This window comes from Bos javanicus, chromosome 23, assembly GCF_032452875.1.
Source record: "Bos javanicus breed banteng chromosome 23, ARS-OSU_banteng_1.0, whole genome shotgun sequence".
NCBI classification, from domain to species: Eukaryota; Metazoa; Chordata; class Mammalia; order Artiodactyla; family Bovidae; genus Bos; species Bos javanicus.
Window position 1 is genome coordinate 36,328,674 of NC_083890.1, and position 26,757 is coordinate 36,355,430.

The 26,757-nt window shown below is 38.2% G+C and overlaps 1 long non-coding RNA gene across 1 annotated transcript; it reads right to left on the bottom strand.

Annotated features, from left to right (window-relative positions):
* Positions 1-628: 628 nt before the first annotated feature.
* Positions 629-26,382, bottom strand: LOC133236616 (uncharacterized). Its single transcript, XR_009732939.1, has 3 exons — positions 26,215-26,382; positions 5,894-6,012; positions 629-735 (listed from the first exon to the last, which is right to left on the bottom strand). It is a non-coding gene; the product is annotated as an uncharacterized LOC133236616 (long non-coding RNA).
* Positions 26,383-26,757: the final 375 nt, after the last annotated feature.

Here is a 26,757-nt window from a genome sequence, read left to right on the forward strand (position 1 = left end):
TGCCGTACCATTTTGTCACCATAAACAATATTGTATTTTGCACCTGGGAAGAACACTAAGCTTTTTGGTGTGCGGATCAGAGATAAGTCAGAGTCATAACGTATAACTCCTTATAAGGCAATATATTGGCTCTAACCCACAGTAAACAGGAGATTAAATGGTTAAATACAGGTTCATGCATGCATTCTAAGTCACTTCAGTTGTGTCCAAGTCTTTGCAACCCTACTGACTGTAGCCCAACAGGCTCCTCTGTCCACAGACAGGCAACAATACTGGAGTAGGCTGCTGTACCCTCTTGCAGGGGATGCTCCTCACCTAGGGATCAAACCTGAGTCTTCTTATATCTCCTGCATTGGCAGTAATGTTCTTTACCACTACCATCACCTGGGAAGCACCAAATATTGATACTTATGTACTATAGTTGGTTCAAATACTAAATTAAAAAAAAGATAATAATAAAACAGAGAGGTTGAACTTAGAAAAGTCAGATGTAAAATCATTTTTTATAGAGACAATGCAGAGAAAAAGTAGGAAAAGAATGACTTTCAAATTTTGTGACCCCCCCCCCATTAAAAAAATTACACATCTATCAAACATGTTAACGTTCTGGTTCATATAATGAATGCCCAACAACCCTAACTAATCCTGATCACTTTCAGGATGAACAGTATGCCCAGGGCAGATAGTACTATATTAACACCACCAACAGCTGCCACACCACTTCCCTCCATGCTCCTGAAGAAAAAGAACAAGTCCATCACAGGCACGTGAGTCTTTACTCCTGGGTTTTTCACTGGATCACATGAGACACTAACTGGTGTTACCAAGAATCAGATTATTAGAGGTAATGGTAATCGTACATGCAGAGAAAGGTTGAAGAACCGTCAGCAATTGAACAGAAATTATATTATGCAGTTGTTGAAGCATGAGTGAAATCAAGGGATGACTAAAGATCTGTAGTAGCAAAATAAATAACAGATCCATAAATTGTCCATGCAGACAACTTTAGTTCAACCCATGCATTAGACACAGGATTGCAGCTATTACACTGTATCAAAACATGAAATGAATGGAACTTCCATGTGTAAAATATAAGATCGCAAAATTCGTGAATATGTAAGAAACACACCCAGTTTTGAGTACTCCCTGTTACTAGTGAGTCCTACGTGGGAGTCCTATACTGCACCACCCGAGCCACCGCGTCTGCCTTTCAAGGCTCTCCTGATTCTGCTTCTACTTTTCTGACACCTTCTTCATTCATCATTTTCAACGACTCCTCTGTCACCTTTTATTCTTAACTTGTAAGTCTCCCCCACAATGGCCTATAAAACATTGCTTTGCTTCTCAAGGCGGCAACAATTGCCTCTGTTCAGAGGACAACACAGTTTACACATCAAGCCTCAGTCATTTATGGCAGCTCCAAATTTTCACTGTTATAATCTCTCCTTTCTGATTTCCTGCATTATCCTCTGTCTTAACATTATTTAAAATATTTTCACATGCATCCCCCCTTAAAATACTATCTTCTCTCTCTACAACTTTCTTAATGATACCAGCATTCTTTTCCTCTGTTAAGCTCATTAATAATGAGGGTGATCAAGTAAAGGAAAAAGGTCAAAGAGAAAGAGGAGGAGGGATTTTTCAATAAGCTTAAATTTAAAGTTTATTGAGAGTTACTACATGGCCTTACATTTTACTCAGCACTTCATGTGCATTACTATATTTAATCCTATTCAGTTCTCTGTTCTTTACCAGTAAAACAATTCACGTCTGTAAAGAAATCAAGAATATTAACTAGAGATCTTCAGCCCCCGGGATTTTCAGGCTCAATTCTGCTAGGAGTAGTGAACTAGGGGGGGCCCTCCACTGTGAATCCCACTGATGCTGTTACTAAAGACAACGCTGTGCCATTTTCTGCCCAGACACGTGTCAACAAAACAGACTCTTCTGATGTCAGCAGGGTGCTGGTGTGGGATCAGCTGAGGAGAGAAGCCTGTTTAAGAATGTCGTATCTTCTTCCTTGTCTCTTTGTTGTAATATCATAAAACAAATTACCAATCAAAAATCAATACGAAGGACTCATCTGATTCATTAATACGAATGAATCGCTGGGTGACAATGATGTGGGCTCAGGTGGAATCCCTCTTTCCTGGGTCAGGCACTGCAGCACATACTCACTTGCCATAAAATACTTAGATTCTCTCATGCAAATAGACAACATAAAAGAACTCACTGAGTGGTCACAGAATTTCAGAGGAAAAAAGAAAATTCTTCATGTTATAAATTAGAATGCATCAGAAGAATTAGTTACTAAAATAACCTCAGTTCAGTTCAGTTCAGTCGCTCAGTCGTGTCTGACTCTTTGCGACCCCATGAATCGCAGCACGCCAGGCCTCCCTATCCATCACCAACTCCCGGAGTTCACTCAAACTCAGGTTCATTGAGTCGGTGATGCCATCTAGCCATCTCATCCTCTGTCGTCCCCTTCTCCTCCTGCCCCCAATCCCTCCCAGCATCAGAGTCTTTTCCAATGAGTCAACCCTTCACATGAGGTGGCCAGAGTACTGGAGTTTCAGCTTTAGCATCATTCCTTCCAAAGAAATCCCAGGGCTGATCTCCTTCAGAATGGACTGGTTGGATCTCCTTGCAGTCCAAGGGACTCCCAACAGTCTTCTCCAACACCACAGTTCAAAGGCATCAATTCTTCGGCTCTCAGCTTTCTTCACAGTCCAACTCTCACACCCACACATGACCACTGGAAAAACCATAGCCTTGACTAGATGGACCTTTGTTGGCAAAGTAATGTCTCTGCTTTTGAATATGCTATCTGGGTTGGTCATAACTTTTCTTCCAAGTAGTAAGCGTCTTTTAATTTCATGGCTGCAGTCACCATCTGCAGTGATTTTGGAGCCCCCCAAAAATAAAGTCTGACACTGTTTCCACTAATTCAGCAAAGTGTGAACTAAGAGGTTATGTTTTATACTTCTACAACTTTTACTACCTTCAAAAATCTCTGCATACACATAGGAATAACCAAGAGTTCTTTAGGTCAACTGCTCTGAGCAAACATAACATGTTACCAAAACCACTGAATTATGATTATTTTAATGAGACTGTTTCTTATGGTTGCTTAGAACAAAGGCCTTATTAGGTGGCTACTCATGTTACTGTACTCCTGGAATGAATCTGTGTATCATCTAGTCATGAACCTGCGGAGTATGAAAGAAGTCTCGGATGCTATCCTATCAAGAGCCAGAGAGAATGTGAAAAAAAGTAAAAGAACTTCAAACATTCATAGAGAGGGTGTTCAGCCAGGTGAGCATCCTGCAGAGGACTTTCTTGCTTTGCTCATGAATGAAAGACCTCTGTAATGCAGAAGGAGTTTTGAAATATCTCATTTTGTAAGAAAAAGTTCATGACTTCTATATTCTAGACTGCTATTACATAAAGCAGGAGCCTAGTCATTCATAGTGATAGATTCTACTGTAAATGAATCAGAATTTCACTGCAGTTTTTGACATGTGCAGCCTTCCCTGCATTGCACACAATGCCACTGAAAGCTTGCCTCTTCCTGGGCACTGGTGGTTAAAATATTTTCAAGAGTAAGAGAACTGGAGAACAGAATTTCTAAGATCAGCATTTTCTTCAAAGTATCCCAGGACATCTGCTATTGAAGTTCCACTTGTCTTCTTTCTCTGCTCTCCTCAAATCAAAGGATGAGAGTGGGAAGGAAGAAAAGAGAAAGTTAAAACTAAACTTGAGTTATGTTTCTGCTTTTTAGATTCCTAATAGGTTTCTTATAGGCTGGCTCCAAAATCCATATCTAGAGAGTTTTATATTCGTTGTGTCTTCCCCAAATCTTATTTTGATAATTAGAAGGAACAAAGATAAGCAAATACTAATAAAACACATAAGAAGTCATTATCTTTTGGGTATTCAGGTTATTCTTACAGTCAAGAGGAAGATGGCCTGAGCTAACACTGTCTGGTGAGGACTCCCATCCCTGCCATCGAGCAATGAAGATAGGCATCATTCTGCATTTTTTAACCTGTTCCACTGCCTGCACAGGAATTCACGAAAAATTGACATTTACACCAAACTCCTGGCGTGCCGACTCCTCCATGACAAGTGCTAAATCCACATCCATCCCATCCAGCTCTGAGATGGCTGTAATGATCTATCCCATAGCAAGCTTCTTTGAGCTTTACAGCTTTTTAATGCATGCTTTGTGAAATGGGTCTCCTCTTAAAAAAATAAACACAGACTCTCTAGAGATGTCAAAATCTAAGAAGGCAATTTGTCAACATTTCTTATCGTCATTTAATAGAAAATCAAAAGAAAATTCACTCCTACAATTGAGAGAATGAAGCTCTTATTAAAATTAGTCACAAATAGCAGAAGCTGGCATTACAAAGAAGACCATTAAGAGATTACTTAAGAATCACAGACAGTTATTCTGGGTCAAGTTATTAGAATCAAAAATTAGATAATTGTTCATCATTCTGGTCATGCTACCAAGAAGACTGAATTCTCAGGATTCTTTATGAAAGCCAGCCACAAACTGTGAGCCAACTATCACAGTGTTACACCAGAAAATATAAGTGCTTTGCACCTTTGTATAAATAGCACGAGCTTTACTGAACTGTCTAAAGATTGTTAGGATGCTGTATTAGTTCTTCTGAGTTGCTATAACAAAATATCAGAGGCTTAAAAACAATGGAAATTGATTTCCACAGCAGGGTCATGCAGGGTCCTTTCTGGTCACACACTTTGTACTGTATCCTCACACGGGGGAGGGCTCGGGAGCTCTGTGCATCTCTTATATATACAAGCACTCATCTCATTGAAGAGGCTTCATCCTTACAACTCCATCACCTCACAAAGGCACCACCTATGGATGCCATAACCATGGGAATCAGAATTACATCATATGAAGTTTCTGAGGGACATAAATGTTGAGACCATAGCAGATACAAACGTGAACCGGCTCATCCTCCTCCAGTGGCTGTCGTCACCCACACTCCACTGATCCTCATTTCTTGCATCACCTTGCAGCCATTCCATACATTCTATCACTCTGGGTTTCACAAGTTCAGGTCAGTCAAGTGTCAGCTCCATCTCATATTCAGCCTATTCAATGTCTCCCTCTCCCCTGCTGAGGCCCAGGGGACCTACCAGGAAGTACAGATGTGTCCATTTCTGCAAGGTTCCTTCTCTCTCCCTCTCTGGATCTTCATTCCTCGGGCCAGGTTGGAAGAGGGTAGGGGGTGACAAGATGGGGAAGTTCTGACATCACTGACTTACACGGTGCTGTCGGAGCCCTTTGGTGTCAAGAAGGACTGACCTGGAATTCCCCCTGACTGACAACTGTCTCACTTGTGGGGCACCCTTGTGATTTTCCTGGACATTCACAAGTTGGAGATATCCGACTTCATATGTTCTTTTTAAATCAGGGGAAATGTTCTGGCCCCCACAGCTCCCCACCTGCAGTAGTCACCACAGCCTGTTTCCCCCGCTCTGCAAGCACCTTCTGGAGAAAATTAATTAGCCTGAAGTCAGCTACCCACTAGCTGACCCGCAGGAAACCCATGTATCATTAACACTCCAAACAACTGAATGGTAGAAATACTGGTGTGTATCTGACCCGCTTCCTGAGGTCTCTGAACAATTCTGTGCTCACATAGACATAGAGTAGACCAGAAAGTTGGATCCATAAAGATACATTTAACTGAGGAGTGAGATACCATTCTTTCCTTCTTTTATAGTAACTATCTTTGTAGATAATTATTTGGCCTTACAAACATCCCCTATAGGTCCCTGAATTACAAAACCCTCCAAACATACTAAGTCTCAATAGAGGCTACAAAGACATGACTAAATCAGGGTTGCTCACCTTATTCAACTGCCTCCAGACAAACTGTGATGAGGCCAATCTCTTGGCTAGCTCTCCTGAGAAGTCCGTAGTGTTGCTGGGCTGGTTCTGCAGTATCTTTATGGCTTTAGCAGGAATTTCTAGTAAACAAGACAATGGGAAATAAAAAGGTAGAAGGGAAAGGGGAATGAAGAGGAAGGAAAGAGAAAGACAGGAAGGAAAAGGAGAAGAGGGAAAATGAATAAAAGAATTGGGTTTTGAAGGTTGAAATGCTATTAATACTAGAATACTGTATATGGTAAAGGAAAGGAAAGTGAAGTCGTTCAGTCATGTCCGACTCTTTGCGACCCCATGGACTGTAGCCTACCAGGCTCCTCTGTCCATGGGATTTTCCAGGCAATAGTACTGGAGTGGATTGCCATTTCCTTCTCCAGCGGATCTTCCCGACCCAGGGATGGAACCCAGGTCTCTCGCATTGTAGACAGACGCTTTACTGTCTGAGCCACCAGGAAAGTCCCATATATATATTGGAGAAGGAAATGGCAACCCACTCCAGTATTCTTGCCTGAAGAATCCTAGGAATGGTTGCACAGAGTCGAATACAAGTGAAGCGACTTAGCATGCATGCGTGCAGGCACTGGAGAAGGAAATGGCAACCCACTCCAGGACTCTTGCCTGGAGAATCCTAGGGACGGAGGAGCCTGATGGGCTGCCATCTATGGGGTCGCACAGAGTCGGACACGACTGAAGTGACTTAGCAGCAGCAGCATATATATATGATTTAACTTTTATACCCTAAGAGCAAATATCATCTCAAATTCTTGTTTTACCTCCATTTTCTCTTTTCTCCTCTTTTTCTGAAACTGTCCTTTGTATTAGGAGTATTCTTTTGTTGGTACTAATTGAGTTGACATAGTTCTAGGGATGAACAAAATCTGTTACCTCTTCAGCACAGAATCTAGGGAAATTTTCTGCTGTCATAAATACACAACCTTCACACATATACAGGAACACTGTTCAGCAAAACCAATCTCTTCCCTCAAAGCCAGGGTTATCTTTGTCTGAGTCCTGCTCCTGCCTCTAGCTGTGATGACCCAAACCTTTCAGAACATGACAGAATACTCTGCCTCAAAAAAATCTATTAATCTCTCCTTTTGCTCCTGCATGCATGCAAAATGCCATCTTTCTGGCAGAAGATCATGGCAAAGACCTGTATGCACTTTTTTTCCAAATCATTTATTGCTGAAAATATCTAATTTCACTGTGTGACCCTCTTAACTTTCTTTCCTTCGATGTCTAGGTATTTCTAGCAAAGAAGGTGGTATTTATTAGAGGATAAATTTGGCAATAAAGGGGAACAAAGCAATTGTAGGAAACATACACTCACCAATAGCCCACACGTCTTCATGTATTTGTCTCTTATAAAGCTTATTCCAAGTATAAATTTAAGACTCTGGATCAACAACACAGGTGGTGATATTGAAAGGTGTCTCCCTGCTTGACCATGACATATAAACGAAATACTAGAGATCTCAGACAATACTGAGCACAGTCATAGGTGTTTTTAGAGACAGCAAGGAGTAGCTGAAAAGAGGATATTGGGGGTGGATTTAACAATCATTCCCCTGCTATCCAGAGTGCATCGATTTTTCCCTCTTTTACAGATTTAAAGCAAGATTGCACTTGAAGAAACTGTCCTGCTATAGCAAGAACAGTAGCAGTGGTTATTGAACAGAAACAAACAAATGAAAAACCCTAAAGTTCAGTGACCAATTAGATTAGTAAATCACGTGTCATGGAGACAACAAGGACTTAACTGAGCTTTTTAAAAAATCTCTATTTTCCAGAAGATGGCTCTCACGTTGTGCAAAAGAAAGAACGACATAAACACAAAAATTACTATATGATATGGCAGACCACAGGACTGGAAAAGGTCAGTTTTTATTCCAATCCCAAAGAAAGGCGGTGCCAAAGAATGCTCAAGCTACCACACAATTGCACTCAGCTCACACGCTAGCAAAGTAATGCTCCAAATTCTCCAAGCCAGGCTTCAACAGTACGTGAAGCAAGAACTTCCAGATGCTCAAGCTGGATTTAGAAAGGGCAGAGAAACCCAGATATCAAATTGCCAACATCCACTGGATCATGGAAAAAGCAAGAAAATTCCAAAAAAAAAAACCCATCAATTATGCTTCACTGACTCTGCTAAAAGCCTTTGACTGTGTGGACCACAACAAACTGTGGGAAATTCTTAAAGATATGGGAATACCAGACCATCTTATCTGCCTCCTGAGAAATCTTATACAGGTCAAGAAGCAACAGTTAAAACCAAACAAAGGACTTTTTCCAAATTGGGAAAGGAGTATATCAAGGTTTTGTATTGTCACCTTGCTTATTTAACTTATATGCAGAGTACATCATACAAAATGCTGGACTGGAAGAATCACAAGCTGGAATCAAGACTGTCGGGAGAAATATCAATAACCTCAGATATGCAGATGACACCACCCTTATGGCAGAAAGTGAAGAGGAACTAAAGAGCCTCCTGATGAAAGTGAAAGAGGAGAGTGAAAAAGCTAGCTTAAAACTCAACATTCAAAAAACGAAGATCATGATATGGAAAAAGTGGCAGACTTTATTTTGGGGGGGGCTCCAAAATCACTGCAGATGGTGACTGCAGCCATGAAATTAAAAGACACTTGCTCCTTGGAGGAAAAATTATGACCAACCTACACAGCATATTAAAAAGCAGAGACATTACTTTGCCAGCAAAGGTCTGTCTAGTCAAAGCTATGGTTTTTCCAGTAGTCATGTATGGATGTGAGAGTTGGACCATAAAGAAAGCTGAGTACCAAAGAACCGATGCTTTTGAACTGTAGTGTTGGAGGAGACTCTTGAGAGTCCCCTGGACAGCAAGGAAATCAAACCAGTCCATCCTAAAGGAAATCAGTCCTGAATATTCATTGGAAGGACTGATGCTGAAGCTGAAACTCCAATACTTTGGCCACCTGATGCGAAGAACTGAGTCATTGGAAAAGACCCTGATGCTGGGAAAGATTGCAAGCAGGAGGAGAAGGGGATGACAGAGGATGGGATGGTTGGATGGCATCACCGACTCGATGGACATGAGTTTGAGGAAGCTCCAGGAGTTGCTGATGGACAGAGAAACCTGTCCATCTACTACATATCTACTACATTAGGGAGCAAAGGAGCTGAGATATTAGTATACATATAGCATTATAAGGTATCAGTGATAATCAATTCTGACAAAAATACAAGAAACATTCATTTTTTTAACTCACATACATCTCTCATGATTATGCTGCCATGATGTGCTACATACATTATTGTAGGGTTACACTGGAGAGAATCCCATAAGGATTGTTTATGCATTAGGGAGGATCATTTATGCCAAATTGGAGAGTTTGTGATTATTTTGCAAGGCAGCAGGAAACCAGGACATTTTAGTGCAAGAGAGCAGTATGTTCAGAATTGACAAAAAGAAAACATTAACCAGTACTGACAGGTTGTGGGTGTTGAGACTGGTAGAGAAAAAGCAGCAGCCCAGAAACAGCTGGGAATATTATGACACTAAAGGAAAATCAAAGAGGGCTCTGCCAAGCTGAAAGAAGCAAAGGATAGGAAAGACACAGGAAAAGAAATAGGCCTTAACCACACAGACAGAATGAGGCAGACATTAAGAGTCAAAAGGCATCCAAGAACATGTGACTAGATGAGTAAATAAATGGCTGGAAAGTCAGAGACAAGGGAGGAGATAAACTAAGGCTTTGTCCAAAAGCATCTGAACTTTATTTTCCTGTATTTCATTCACTTTGTACCAGAAATCATCAAAAAATGTTAAGTCACTGTAGCAAATCACAGAAATAAGTACACTCAAGTCTCTGCTAGACTCTATCAGGTACCAGAACCAAAGCACGACTACCCAGTGATAACAAGCAGTAAGTCACTGGTCCCTTTCAACACTTAAATAAGACATACATTGTAAAGCATACAGGATGAATGGAAATAAAATGAAAACAACCCATTCCTCTACAGAGCCAGCCTGACCCAAATCCTAAACAAAACGTTAAGTAATGCCCTCCTTAAATATGTGTCTACTTCCTCCAAGAATTTCTCATTCCTTTCACCTGAATCCACCCTTGTTTACTATCCCTTCATTGTTTTACTCTCAGCAGGTCAGCTAATCACTAATCAAATAATTTAAAGTGTTCAGTCCTAAGATAATATTCATATTGATGGACTATTGAAACTGAAAATCTTTCTAATCTCCTGAAAGTAAAACTCTAATATTGGAAGAACTCCTTCCGAGCCTCTTTCCAAAATGCCCAGTAGGCAGCAGATGAAACTCTAGCTACTTAGATGTCTTCTGCATAATTATAACCTATTTTGATAATAAACAAAAGGAAGACAGATGAGGCAATGAAAGATGTTGAGGAAGAAATGCACAGAACAGTGGAAAAGAAACATATGCTTTAAAGACAGATCTCTGCCTGCACACCATACCAAGTGTGATGGGAGCCAGGTGGGCCTAATCAGGGGTGGATTTTTCAAGAAAGCTCTCTATGAATTAGAATTGAGAAATCTTATTCAATTCAACTATTCAAACATGATTCTTTGATGCTAAGACTCAGAATGACTTGTCCCACAGTTAACTGCACTAAATTGAAAAATGAATATACTTATTGCATTTTTGAACGTTGCTAAGAGATCTTAAAATTCTCATCACAAGAAAAAATCTTGTTACTATAGTGTGACAGATATTAACCAGACTTACTGTGGTGATCATTCTGCAATATATACACATATCAAATAGTTACACTGTACACCTGAAACCCATATAACATTATATATGTTATAGATGTATGATGATCATACAAGCACTATGTTTTATATCTAAAACATGTAGTGGTTTATATACACATATGTATAAACAAATGTACACACACCTATATACAGAAACTTTTCTTAAAGGAATATACTTATTTTGGGATAAAGAAAGCAACTCAACTAACATTTTTTTTTTTTTCCAAAATTACATTCTAGCTAGCATACTGTGACTAAAACCTTATCTCCAAATGTACTTTATGTTTATGCTGATAAAGAAAACAGAAAAGTGCCTTAACCTTGCAGCATTAACTGCAGAACAGTTTAGTCACAATAGCTCATAAAAACCACTAAATTCTGAAACTGCTACTGTTGTTCAGTCATTAAAGTACTCTGCTGTGCTATGTTGTACTTAGCTGCTCAGTCATGTCCAACTCTTTGCAACCCCATGGACTGTAGCTCTTCAGGTTTCTCTGTTCCTGGGGATTCTCCAGGCAAGAATACTGGAGTAGTTGCCATGCCCTCCTCCAGGGGAACTTCCCAACCCAGGGATCGAACCCAGGTCTCCCACATTGCAGGTGGATTCTTTACCGTCTTGAGTCACCAGGGAAGCCCAAAGTACTCTGCCATTGGTCATGTAACAAATGTTTTCTTAATTCCCACTTGACTCAGGCACGCTTATGGCAGGCAGACATTGGTCCTCATGGAACTTATATTCCAGCTGAGGAAGACAGATAACCCACAAAAACCATGGATCCAGTATACTGTATAGTATGTTAACAGGTGATCTGTATCTGTACTATGGGAAAAGAAATAGTAAAGCAGAGGAGGTGATATAGGGAGTAAAGGTAAGAAAGGGAGGCGATTTTAAAAAACGAGGAGGAACCCATTGAGGGCAGCAAACTTGCTCTCTTACGTTCCAGATTCAAGGTTTACCCTATATAATCCGATCTCTTGCTCTTCTGCCCAACTTCAAAAATATTTCCATCTCTAAGGCTTTATGCAAACTCATGCAAACATGATTATTTTGAACATTTTTCCCTCTCTTCAGTTGAAATGATTTCATAAATAATTTGGGGGTAAATTGGGCTTCACTGGTGGCTCACATGATACAGAGTCTGCCTGCAATGCAGGAGACCCAGGTTTGATCCCTGGGTTGGGAAGATCCCCTGGAGAAGGGAATGGCTACCCACTCCAGTATTTTTGCCTGAAGAATTCCATGGACAGAGGAGCCTGGGGGGCTACAGTCCATGAGATAGCAAAGAGACAGACATGACTGAGCAACTAACAAACTACTTTCCAAACTACACTACTCCCAAATTAAGTAACATTTTATGCAGCAAATTTTGATAATTTTCTGTTTTCAAAAGAATTAATTTCCAAATTACTTTCATTTTTCAACACATTGTCAGTGATTCAAATTGTATAATGCAAAAATATTATATATGCATTGCTATTCTAATATATTGTGATATTTTAAAAATATACACAAAGTATAAATTAAATGAGTGAGATAAAGAGTCATAGAAATGCTATTATTCTCTTCTCAAAGGGATGAGGACATGCGATTTTACGGCCCCTGGACTAATGGATTCAGTATGCCCACACATAATTATAATCACCACAGTTGTTTAACTGTCATAATAAAATAATTTCTTTTACATATAATTTAAACCAAAGCTCTCAGAATACCACAAGGGGCTGAGAATAAAATTATATGTGAATATCTCTCTTCATATGCATATATAAAATTTTGTAAGTTCAAATAAGTAATCATCATTAGTCATTTTATTATTCCATCAATTCAGATACTGCAACATACTTCAAACTCTACAACAGATTTCTTTTTTTCAAGGGTTTAAATCTCAGGTCCTAACAAAAGCAGAGCAATGGCCTATAAGAATAAGTAAAATATAGTATAAGTATCATTATATACATCCATTTGTAAAGAGAAATAATGAAGAGATACAAGACTTACAGTTTGTTGAAACAGAAAGCATACTCGTTCAGAACAGAATGTGCATATGACCTGAACCGAATCCAACAATATATAAAAACACATCGTGATACGTTTCTAGTCCCTTCCTTCCTAAGTCTGGTCACATACCTATCTCTTCAAAGGGTGTAAGTAAATCAGCGATACAGTCAGTTGGGGTCCCAGTAATAATATTATCACAACAGCGATATAGTGACAAATACCCAAGGAAAGCCAAATCAGAAATTGACCTTTCCCATTAAAGTTAATCATGACAAGGGTCATTCTAAAGGTCTATCAAAATCAAGTATAACTACATTTACAGGATAAAGAGAACATTTCTATCACGTAGAAATGACGGGTTATCTGGTATTCTTTTTTTGAGGCTCTAGAACCACTCTTGATCATTTTCTTTCATGTTATGAACCTTTGGAGATTGACCAGACCAGACTGCATCCCTCTGGCTCCCTTGGCCTCTGACTTCTACTGGAGTTTGGCCAATGGAAAACACTACCAAGAGACTGGAGTCAGTGGAGAAAGAGATTAGTGGATTTGATTCTTTCCTCTGACTTCTCTTCTGCTGGGAAGTGGCCCAGTTTCTTCACTGAAGACCAGAGCCCCGGTCAGAGGCCCTCACCTTCAGCTGCAGCTATATACAAGTCTCTCTAGAGACTGCAATGTCCTCTTTCTTCCTTTGTCCTGTGGACCTCAATGTGTTCATCACTCCCTGTTCTTGCATGTCTCCAACAGGGTTTGCTATTCCTTTTCAGTCATCCTTTACTCTAGTACAACTTCCAATAACTGCTTAAGTTCATTAAGCTCTCTTTATTTCCCTTACCTGTGTAAATCATCTTGTTTTTGAACAATGATACAGGTGGTTATGGAGCTGCTAGATAAAGATGGTTCCTCAAGGACCTATCGCTAAAGTGTTTACAACAGGAGGAGGACATCTTTTTTCCTGAATTCAAAACCATAAATATAAGAATATGTCTCAGATCGCATAAAAATAAATGCAAAAAAATCATTTACAAAAGAAAGAATTTAGTAAAAGAGAATAAACTTTAACCTCTAAGATGAATAAGGTCTGAGGATCTAATTTTTAACATAGTGATGATGGTTTGTAATGTATTATTGACATTTGTCAAGAGTGTAAAACAAATGTTCTCACCAAAAAAGATTTTTAAGTAGTAAATAAGTGAGGTGATAAATGTCTTAACTAACTTGATAGGAGGAATCCTTTCATAATGTATAGCTATTTAAATCATCATGTACATTTTAAATATCTTGCAATTATATTTGCTAATTATATTTCCATAAAACTGAAAAAAAAGAAACACATAATTGATTTAGATGCTTTTTATATAATGTCATAGATATTTCAGCCATTACTCTTGGCATGGAAAATGGGTTTTTTTATTCCAGGTTTTTTAATCCCAGTGGGATTCATTTGATAGAAAAGGGAGAAACCTTGGAAATCAACTAGACTCTCCTCACATTTTTAGTTCAGTTCAGTTGTTCAGTCATATCTGACTCTTTGCGACCCCATGGACTGCAGCACGCCAGGCATCCCTGTCCATCACCAACTTCTAGAGCTTACTCAAACTCATGTCCATTGAGTCAGTGATGCCATCCAACCATCTCATCCTCTGTCATCCCCTTCTCTTCCCACCTTCAATCATTCCCAGCATCAGGGTCTTTTCAAATGAGTCAGTTCTTCACATTAGGTGGCCAAAATATTGGAGTTTCAGCTTTAGCATCAGTCCTTCCAATGAATATCCAGGACTGATTTCCTTTAGGATGGACTGGTTGGATCTCCTTGCAGTCCAAGGGACTCTCTAGAGTCTTCTCCAACACCACAGTTCGAAAGTATCAATTCTTCAGTGCTCAGCTTTCTTTATAGTTCAACTCTGACATCCATACATGACCACTGGAAAAACCAAAGCTTTGAGTAGACAGACCTTTGTTGGCAAAGTAATGTCTCTGCTTTTTAGTATTTTAGATATATATATATATATATATATATATATATATCTTTCTATTTTAGATATATATATATATATATGTAATATTTTAGAGATATATAAATAAATCCAAGAGTGGTTATGTCACTTATCTAAACTCATAAAACTCCATGGCAAAAGTAGAAACCAAGTTTCCTAAGTTTAACTAAATGTACATTCCAATAAACAGTACTATCTCTTTGACACTTTACTTCTCAAGTACATACAGGTTTGAGCATGAACTGTTGCAATCCTTGCTGTCTCTCATAAATCTATTGGTTGTATAACTTTAAATACGCTACAAGCATATATGACTTGTGCTTTAAGAGGCAAAACTGCAATGGACAAATAAGTGCCATACCCTAAACAGCCTGAAAGGCTGTTTTCAACAGTAGATATTGACAAAGGGCACATTTCTGCTGTGGTTCCTGAAGACCTAGCAAATAGAATCTTTTTGGAATTTGCAAAAACAGAAACTGAATACTTCAGCTATTTCTAAAAAGCCTCATTAATTTTATTTCTATTCTGTATAAGTTACACTCCTTCAATCACCAAATAAATTCTCCTACATGACCATTAAGTTTCCACAGATCCTCGAATGTCTGTGTTTCTGACGATCAGTCTCTTCCTAGGTTATACAATTACCAGCAAAGCTCCTTCAGGCAGGCCCATATATCATCCACGAACTCAGCCAAATATCACATACCATATGTCAATATTTCTGCTTAGATGTCCTAAATGTATTTTCAAACAATTTTTATTTGGAAGCTAAAGTGACTCTCAGACAACATTTCGAAAATATCTCCTTTCCTCTGGGCTCTATGCCTGTGTTTATAGATGTCCCTCCATAATTGAACATAGAGGGGGAAATGTACTTTTTATGGGGGTAATTTTTTCTCTTTCCTCCCGATTTATTCATCTGGGAAGAGGAAATGAAAAAATATGAGCCATGGAGTTGAACATACTATAAACTACATCTATTTTTGGCGGGCAACAGACCTATGCACTGTCTTCAGAGTTGAGCAGGAAACACTCACCACTTGGTTTCTGCTTTGGCTAGGAGTCCATGTAGCCTATTTCTCTAAATTGACAGCAAAGTGCACAAAGACAATATAGAAAACAAAGCAGATGCCAACAGCAGGGCGGACCCAAACTAATTGAATAATACTGCTATAATTTTTCAGCCTTTCCTTACAGGACTAAGCTTGCCTTCAGTGAAATCTCTTCAATTTTCAAATCCTATATACCATCTCATGGCTTCCCCGGTGGCTCAGCGGTAAAGAATCCACCCGCAATGTAGGAGATGCAAGTTCAATCCCCTGGGTCAGGAGGATCCCCAAGAAAATGGCAATCCACTCCGATATTCTTGCTGGGAAATTCCATGGACACAGGAGCCTGGCAGGCCACAGTCCACGGCATTGCAAGTGCTGGTTGGACACAACCTAGCAACTAAACAGCAAACACACCATCTCAAAGCAAGAAACAAGGACATTCTGTGAACATCTGAGGATGAGTGAACTGCAGCTCTAACTGAATGGTGAGTGCTGTTAGGGAGCAAAAGGAGGTAACATTGAGAATATAAGTTCTTAGCTCCTAAAAGCAGGTATCTGAACAAACGTTAAAAGAAATCATTTCAACAGTGTGAAATATATGCTTGGTATCTTAAAATCAAATATTCATTTTGTGTACCTGATTATCAATTTTGTATGACTCCAAATGAAATGGAAAACAGAGTAAGGAACACGTATTCTTACTGGGAAAAAATCCTTTTAATTTTACAAGAGCCTAAAGAGAAGGGTGCCATAGGAGGCAGGAGTACAGAAAGGAAGTGAGTAAGTGCAAAAAGGAGAGCTTCTCAGCTTTAAGGGACGGACTAGGTCCAATGTCCGAGCTCAGAGAAGGAGAAAAGTACGCCTCTCCCCTGTTTACTTCCAAACCAAACTGGGTCAGAACTCACGGAAGCATCATAACTACAGCCACTCAGCTTCAAAAATGGGGAATAAATTTCTGTGAACTGGCATTTGAAACTAACCACCATGTTAAGCCTGCTTCTATGACAAATGAGTTCAAAATGGTTTACAAATGAACTTTCAGAACAAAACCTTTCCCAGGTAAGGGATCTCCTATAAAAAGGCAAGCAAAGGGGGAAAAAAATGTCCCCGAAACTAATTCTCCTATGCCTAGGAAAACTTACAGAGTTGTAAAGAGAGACAAGTTAAAATTTAAAATTATTGCAAGCCACCAAATCATACGTTTTGGGTAAAATAAATGTAGCCCTATAAATTGATGCGTTAACAAAGACTATGCTACATATTAATTTAAATGCCACTGTTCAATAACACCATGTACATAACTGCATTTGAATTTACGTAAACCATTAATATGTTTACTGGTAAGCAGTGCTCAAAAAAATGTTTTTAATGGGTTTAAAGTGTGATTAGGTTTTCCAATTTTAGTGACAAAACTCTTGTCTATCATAATAACAAATCACTGACTACTTGATTTCATTTTAAAGTATCTTGGGGACTTCTCTGAAATTGTCTTTTTAGTCATGTGTTAGTTTATTCACGTGTTTATTATTTGCTTCTATAAGTACAGATTCCATGAGGGCAGGCACTTTGTATTGGGTACAGACACAGAGGAGCTGCTGAGATGAATGAATGAAATGAAACTATTTTCCTAGATCCATCTTACTCAAAAAAGTGTAAATGCTAAAGCTACAAATGGGATATTTAAATCTGCAGCTAATTGTTAGAATCATTTGAAATTTGAATTATTTCCAAAAATCTTTCAATTATCAGTAAGTCATTGACTTATAAATTCATGTAACTATCTTGATCTCTATACAAAGAAAGTCAGGTTTAACTATACATTTCTAAATATAATCCTATAAGGCAAATACTAAGGAAAACAATTCTATGCCCGTTAGTTTGATAACTAAAGGCCAACACAATATAACAGAGAAAGCTCTTGGCTTGAGAGTCAAGAGACCAAGATTCTCGTCTAAACATTTACTCACTAGTTGTGGGAGTTTGCGTGGCCATTTGACCTCTTTGAGCTAAAGTATGATCTGTAAAACATCAAGACTGGATATGATTATTAAGACCTATACTTGTTTTAAAAGTCTATCAGGACAATAAATTGTTAGCTAGAGGAAAACTGTACCATGCACATATGCATAAGAATAGTAAGCAACACATATAGTTCTTACCAAGTGCCAGGCATTCTCCTGAGCATTTACCAGCGATTAACACACAAAATCTTCACAAACTAGCCTGTGAAGGAGCCTTCATCCTCCCCATTTGCTTCTGGAAACTGAGACTAAGGACAACTAGACATGAATAGTTAACAACCCCAAGTGACCCACTCCCTGCCGGCCCCTCATCCTCCTGGTCTACCACAGTCAGCTCAAAGCATGCCAGCCTTCTCCCTGGACCCAGAGCATGCAGCCCTTTTCTCATCTCAGATCCTTTGCACTAGCTGTTCTCTTTGCTTGGAGGATTCTTTCCCTGATCTTTGTGTGGCTGATTCTCTCTCAATGTTCGGGTCTCCTATCAAAGGTCATTATCCTGTCCTGATTCCTCTAACTAAAGTCATCACCACACTTAGCCACTTCTTTTTTTTCATAGTATCCAAAACCATCTGAGGTTCTCTTTTGGTTATTTATGAATTTATTAGTGTGTTTATTATCTGTCTCCCCTAGCTATTAACAGAATATAAGTTCTACAAGGGCAGAGATTTTTCATTTTCTTCACTGTATCTTCAATACTGAGAACAGTGTAGGGTACAGAGTAGTTACTGATAACAGGAATTAAGTGGATGAGTGAATAAATGATAACATAATCAAAAACAATTTTCCTACATTCTTCTTAGTTGTTCAAAAAATGTGAATGGTAAAGTGAATCACAGGATATACTGAATGTCTGCTGTGCCATTTAAGTATTTTCAGACAATGGAGGAAGGAGTTTACTGACAATATTTACTAGCATTTCTCAGAATTTCTGCTTTACCATCAACTCCTATCAAGATAATTATGTAAACATTTCTTTTTTTTAATTGAGCGTGTTCATTTCAGAGAAGAGTTCAGATCTTTTATTAAATCACCCAAGAAACTGAGTGACAATATGAATCATCAAAAACATTGAGCTCACCAAATTCAATACTTCCAAGAAGCATTAAACTTTATATGAAAATTTATATGCTTAAAGAACATAGCACAAGTGACATGCCACACCAACCATGCTTCATGTCCTCCATGGGGAAGGTGGTATAATATTTTATCAATAGAGAAAAACCCTATAGAGGGAACAGTGAGCAAATCTGGAGTGCAGTCTGACTACACAGGGGGTCAGCTTAAAGAACACAGGAATCGCTGGACTCAAAGGACACAGAAGAATGAAAGGTTAAGGCCTTAACTGTTCTGCAAACTCTCACCCTCACTTCCATAAATTTAAGGTAGCTTTCAAAATCTATATATTAAGAAAAAATAAAATCTCAACTAAGAGGATAAAAAAATGAAACCAAGAGAAAGCAATACTAGAAGAAATTAGTGGACACCAGGACTGAAACGAATACATAAGCTTCCTGTGGATCCGGATCTTCACCAGAAGAAGGCCATATGTTGACCCTAGCTTTTCTAGAATCCAGTGCCAGGGCAGGCCTTTGGGGACAGAGCCAGGAAGTTCAGGATTCAGAAGTGGCCCTGTCAAGTACCTTATTAACAACATGAATGAGGAGGGCACATGTGGCTCAGGGCAGGCATTTCTAGTTTTGAAATCCAAGAAACTCTTCTCCCATGGGTCCTCATAAAGATGGTGCTGGGTGATGAAACAAACCCAACATTCTTACACTAGATGTAACATTATGTTTCATAAGACTGTTTCCTTATAAAATTACTCACTGTAGGCTGGGGCATTACACTAAAGAAGTAACTCAATAAAAGCAATTATATGACGGGACAACAGCAATTAAGAAGTCAATTAATGCAGTTCTCAGCTGGACCACATACTCTTGCAGTGATGTGTGTGTGTTTACAAACATACTTTTGTTCAAGTGAGTTTTTCATAAAATTGGTGCAGCGGGGACCTTAAGGTGATATTCCTTAACATGGACCTGAAGCACAACTGTCCCACGCTTTGTCTTAGCTTGGAATCTTAAACCTAAATTGGGATGGACTTTTAGAAGAGTTGGGCTTCCCTGATAGCTCAGTTGGTAAAGAATCCACCTGCAATGCAGGAGACCCTGGTTCGATTCCTGGATCATGAAGATCTGCTGGAGAAGACAAAGGCTACCCACTCCAGTATTCTGGCCTGGAGAATTCCATGGACTGTACAGTCTATGGGGTCGCAAAGAGTCGAACACAACTGAGCAACTTTCACTTTCACTTTAGAAGAGTTGTGTGCCTGCCCAACAGTATGGAGGGTGCACAGAAAGGCTTTCTCTTCCTCCAAGAAGATGTAAGACATTCCTAGGGATGTTAATTTTGCATATGCAGATGAAGGAACCAAAAGTTCCCCAAGTTCTGCAGCACAAGGTGGTGCATGTATGCTCAGTAGTGTCCGACTCTTTGCAACCCCATGGACTATAGCCTCCGAGGCCCCTCTGTCCATGGGATTACCCAGGCAACAATGCAAGAGTAGATGGTTGCAAAAAGAGCCTGAAAATGAAGGTCATTGTTGTTCAGTTGATAAGTCGTGTCTGACTCTTTGCAGCCCATGGACTGCAGCATGCCAGGCATCCCTGTCCCTCAATATCTCCCGGAGTTTGCCCAAGTTCATGTCCATTGAATCAGTGATGCCATCCAACCATCTCATCCTCTGTTACCCTCTTCTCCTTCTGCCTTCAATCTTTCCCAGTATCACACCTACTCCTTGGTCTTTTTTTTTTTTTTTTTAAAGTATCAGGAAAGTACCCTTAGAGTAGATAATCTTGAATAGCAGGCTGCTCTGTAGAGCACTGCTTACAAAATACATGCCAGGAGAACTAAATGAGCGAACTTACCACATAAGATCATAAATTATAAGGCAGTTGAATGGATAGCTTGGGCTTCCCAGGTGGCTCAGCAATAAATAATCCGCCTGCCAGTGCAGGAGCCACAGGAAATGTAGGTTCCATCCCTGGGCCACAAAGATCCACTGGAGGAGGAACTGCAACCCATTCCAGTATTCTTGCCTGGAAAATTTCGTGGACAGAGGAGCCTGGCAGGCTGCAGGCCATGGGGTCACAAAGCATGGGACACTACTGAATGACTGAGCACGTATGCACACACGTGGATAACTTGCCAAGTTATTGACTTTTGTTTTGGAGTGGTGTACCTAGACCTTCTGTGGCAACAGACAGCATGGCTAGGTGTCTCCTAAGGCCACTGCGTTCATGGCACTCACACTATGCACTCTTACAGAAAATAAGGTTCTCTTTCTGCTTTGGTATAATACTCTAAGAGAATATTACATATATTTAATGTATTTACATGGTTGATTATCATATTTATATATTAACTTAGATTACTTAAATACATTATAATAAATATTCAATATTTAGCATATGATTCTTAAAAAAATAGAACTTCTGAACTCATCTCTAGGAATCTCATGCAGGATGTTGCTTACATTATCCTCTTAATGAGAAACTTTGCAAGAAATTTCTTTCTGGGATTAGTATATAAAATAATTGTACCTCTTAAACAAGAGGTCTATTTTTAAAACGCATGAAATCTGTGAACTATGGAATTTTTCAGGTTACAATTTTTCACTCAATTGTTGAAAAGTTTAGTGCTGATTTTTAGTCGATTAATACTTAAGGCAGTGTAGAGATTTCTGTAACACTCATTTAATAACCTTATCATTGTTTATCTTTAACTTTTAAAGTTTAAATCATTTTATATTCTGAGTGTTATGTTTTATTTTCTTGTTGTGTTTAAAGTCTCCTTTAAGTCTACAGTAGTATAATGGACTTGTCAAAACCTGTTTCGTCTTCAGGAAAAATACGGGATTGAATACCTATTTTATTGGGAAAAAAAAAAAAGAAAATAAAGCTGGTGTACATTTTTAATCAGATGACTAAACCATATTTAACCATATAATTAGTCTAACATTTGGAGGAGGAGAAAATAAATAAGCCATGTGCTTAGTTGCTCAGTCATGTCTGACTGTTTGCAACCCCATGAACTGCAGCCCACCAGGCTCCTCTATCCATGGGGATTCTCCAGGCAAGAATACTGAAGTGGGTTGCTATGCCCTCCTCCAGGGAACCTTCCCAACCCAAGGATCAAACCCAGGTGTGCCGCATTGCAGGGAGATTATTCACTGTCTGAACCACCAGGGAAGCCCAAGAATACTGGCATGGGGAGCCCATCACTTCTCAAGGGATCTTTCCAACCCAGGAATCAAACCGGGGTCTCCTGCATTGCAGGTGGATTCTTTACCAGCTGAGCTACCAGACAAGCTCCAAAATGGACTTCTCTATTATTAGTTTGGAACAGAATTAGTGATGTGGGCATCATTCCCAAATATCCTTAGAAGTTTAAAAGTAAAATTAAATTGATTTCTCTTAAGGTGTTGAGAGTTTTGAGGGAGAAGGAGGGGGGCTGCTGCTACTGTTGTTTTATCTAAAACTATTTGTGAAAAGTCTAATTGTGATTGGAACTAAATTCAAAAATGTTAGTACGTATATAAATTAGTCTCATGTTATGGGACTTCCTAAATCATTTGTTATAGAATTTGAATCATTTGTGAAAGTATTTACTTTTAATATCTTCATTATTTTACACTATATCATGCAGAAGTAATTTTATTCAACTATTACATACATTTCAAAATGTTCAATAGATTTGTCATAATCTTATTAAATGTTTTGGCAGTCACCAGAACACAGTAGGATGAATTTAACAAAAATATGAATATGCTGATTTTTTAAAAGTCTTACAATATTTTGTAACTCAAGTACTCCAATTTAACTCACAGTTTGAATAGGAAGAGTATGAATAGAAGATTTCACAAAAATTTAACAGGAATAGTTTAAATAAAAATATTCAAACAAATTCCTTAAATTTCAATCCCCAAATTTCCAATATAGCCATATTTTTAAGTGTTGATAGCAGCATCAATTTTCTATTTCAATGTTTTTATAACAAATATTGAATAACATATAATGGTTTTGTCTCGTTACATATGCTCTATCACTTTAAGATTTTACTTTTTACTTCCATCAAACACTTGGTATACCATTTTCTTTACTGTCAAATACAGTTTTCAAGTATGTTGAATGACATATGCAGATATGTAGATATTTTCAATTCAGAAGATGAGGTAACAAGAGAAAAAAATTTGGGTGAAACTGTCCTTCAAATTAAAAATGTGCTGAACAACCACTATACAAACATTTTGGAAAAGACAGAAATTGGTAGAGAATAAAAAGCAAATGCAAATGAACAGAATTAAATTGGGAGAGAAAATTAACCTGTTTAACCAAATATGCTTGAACTTCTAAGAAGCAACTGTGGGGTCTCTTTAGGCCTTCTAACAGATAAGAGGTGGCATAGAAATAATTTCATTAGTAAAACCAAGCTTTAGGCAGCAAAATATTCTTTGCTTTTTTTCATGGTAACAAGAACAGCCAGGTATGATTTTCAGTTCAGTTCAGTCGCTCAGTCATGTCCAACTCTTTGCAACCCCATGAATCGCAGCACGCCAGGCCTCCCTGTCCATCACCAACTTCCGGAGTTCACTCAGACTCACGTCCATCGAGTCAGTGATGCCATCCAGCCATCTCATCCTCTGTCGTCCCCTTCTCCTCCTGCCCCCAATCCCTCCCAGCATCAGAGTCTTTTCCAATGAGTCAACTCTTCACATGAGGTGGCCAAAGTACTGGAGTTTCAGCTTTAGCATCAGTCCTTCCAAAGAAATTCCAGGGCTGATCTCCTTCAGAATGGACTGGTTGGATCTCCTTGCAGTCCAAGGGACTCTCAAGAGTCTTCTCCAACACCACAGTTCAAAAGCATCAATTCTTCGGTATGATTTTAAGATGAGACTAATTCCACAATCGTATATAAAAAATCAGGTACATTGCCTTCTATCACATTTTATCTAGTACACAAAAATTTGTGCTCTAGTTTAGGATGTTGACACAGAAGTTTTCTACATTTTCCTCACTGTTTGTTTGTGTTAAATCCTAAGCTTATACAAGAACAACCTGGTTTTAAAAAATGAAGACTTTTTCGGGTAGTCCTAGGATAACTTGAACACAAGCAGTAAATTTGGTCTTTGTGATCCCAGTAGTCAGTAGAATGAACCTTATGCAAATACAGGCCTGAGAAAGTGAAATTATCAACCACATACAAAGGAAAGGACACCTTGAATGTCATTTGAGATACAGGCACTCTAAGTATACAGTTTAAAAGCCCTTTAAAAATAAAATTTACTGTCATATTTTACTGTAATCACTGTCAGCAAAATTGGCAAATGGTGTTAAAATAATGGACTTGCTCCAGTGCCATTAATATAACTGAGTATAAACAGCAACTGAATTTTCCCATCGTCTCAAAAACTATGCAACTTCTGCTTAGGACCTGAATTAATTACTTGAAGACTGTTGGATATAGTACATATGTTATTAACCTTTAGCAAAAAGCTATGCAACAACACAAGGACCACCTTTACAAATAAACAAAGAGTAAAAAAAATAAAATAAGTATTAAAAAAGCTGTCTTTCAAAAGAGAGCAAAAACTAAAAAATCAAACTCCAGTTTTGTTTTGGTTTTACTAACAGACGATTCATCTTTCAAATTAATTCCATAGTTCTAGGTCTCTAACTAGATAGTTTTATGATCTTAACCAAAAAAATTACTTACTTTATCTTATTCTCACTTTCCTTGACTCTAGGATATTCAAGAAAACAAGTCCAGAGATAGAAAAATGTTAGTTTTCAAAGTTTTGTCCTCAGAGAAATGAGATTTAAGAAAATATTTCCCAAAGGAGGAGGAAAAGAGCAAGTGTTCTAGCAATGAGCAAAATAAGTGCATTTAGGGGAGTGGACAAAAATAGTGAAAAAAGGAGCAGCCCAGATGACAGAAGACAACCCAGAATCAAAGCCACAAAGGACATTGTTTCAGGAAAACTCACTGTGATCTACAACATGAACATCTACAGAGATGCTATAGAGAATGAACACTGGGCAAAGGCCAGCATATATGGTTAAAAGAACGTGTCAATGGCATTCTAGAACAGTCTCAGGGAAGACACAGAATTAATTCAAGTCATAAGGATACAGAGTAGACTCGCAGATGAGAAATGCTGACCATTCATTCTAAAACTGTGGTAGTAAAAGACAGAAATGTCAGAGCAGCAGCTACACATATGATAATGATAAAAACATATCATTATATTATTCTCAACTCTCCTCAGTTTTAGGAATATTCATCTTTGCCAGATGATTTATCAGTTATTTATTTCAATGACTTTTTTTCACTTAATTGCTATTCTTAATATGATATTCTATGTTATTTAAAATCTGCAATGGGACCTATTTATATAGATTTAGTGCAAATTCCAAAATAATGGGACACTTTAAAAAGAGGACTTGAGCTACTTTCATTTAAAGGCAGGTCAACAATTGTGATTATCATGTAACAAATAACTAGTACAGGTATATACTAGTTAAATACTCTTCACAATTAATTCTATGATGTTTTATAAAGCATTGTGTTTACATTCTATTTTTAAAACTCAACTTGAGTTACATGTACTTCTACTGAATTACTGCAATAAATTCAAATGAGATTAAAAAGTACACTATAAATAAAATCTAAAGAATATGAAAATTCACTTAAAAGACACTATGCAATACAGTAAATAATATTCCTTTCTAAATGTAATACTACAGGTGCACTGGGACGACCCAGAGGGATGGTATGGGGAGGGAGGAGGGAGGAGGGTTCGGGATGGGGAACACATGTATACCTGTGGTGGATTCATTTTGATATTTGGCAAACTAATACAATTATGTAAAGTTTAAAAATAAAATAAAATTGGAAGAATAAAAAAAAAAATAAAAAAATAAAAAAATAAAAAAACAAACAAAAAAAAATAAAATAAATGTAATACTACACTTAGAAAAAGGATTAATAAGAAATAGTCCTAAGATATCTGTAAGGTGTCTCCGGCATGCTTACTATGTGATCCTGTGGTTTCTAGTTTCCCCCTGTAGAAATTTTAAGAGAGCCCCAAAGTGGGGTGACTGGTTATTGAATGGCTTTTTCATTCAATTAATAGTCACATTATCACTGTTAATATACACTGAGATCCAACACTATAAGACAAATATATAATATTCTGCATTTGATTGTTATGGAAGGGTAGGGAGAAGGGCATGGTGGGTAGGCAAAAGAAAGCACTGAAAAAGGTAAACCATCAGTCGTTACAGGGAAAGGTAAATTATAGTTGCCCAAGACATTTGTTGCTAATTATAACAATCATCTTCCTAGACCACAGGAGGATAATGATACTCAATCAAGAGCAAGTACTCACAATTTCCTCCCCAGGCTCCCCGGCCCCATCTGATTCAGTGTCTCTGTCCTTCTCCAAGTGGGATCGGATTGTTCTTTCTTGAATTAGTTCTAAACCATCCTTTAACCCTTTGTCCCGCCCATTATCAAAGAGCTCTTTGTCTTGAGCAACGTGTGAAAAAAATGACAAACTAAGAAAGGAAGGAAAGCCATCGATTCAAACTAGGAAGATACACATGAAGAATAAAAGCAAAATATATACATCTGAAAACCAACACGTTTGCCACAGAAGTAAATAAAATATAATTAAAAAATAGTTATAATTTTCTTTATGCTACGTTGAATCATTCTTAAGGCATGTTACACAAGAGCATTTCTAAACTGTCCTTGATTTTCCAGTACAATTTTCATATACTTCTATTTGCATGTGAAATTTATTTACTCAAAATATACACTCAATTGTCTTTTTTTTTTTTTACAATAAAAGCAATTACTTAAGTATAAAAATAAATACAAATTAGCTGGATACTTGTATAAGGCATCAAACACCATGTTATATCATATT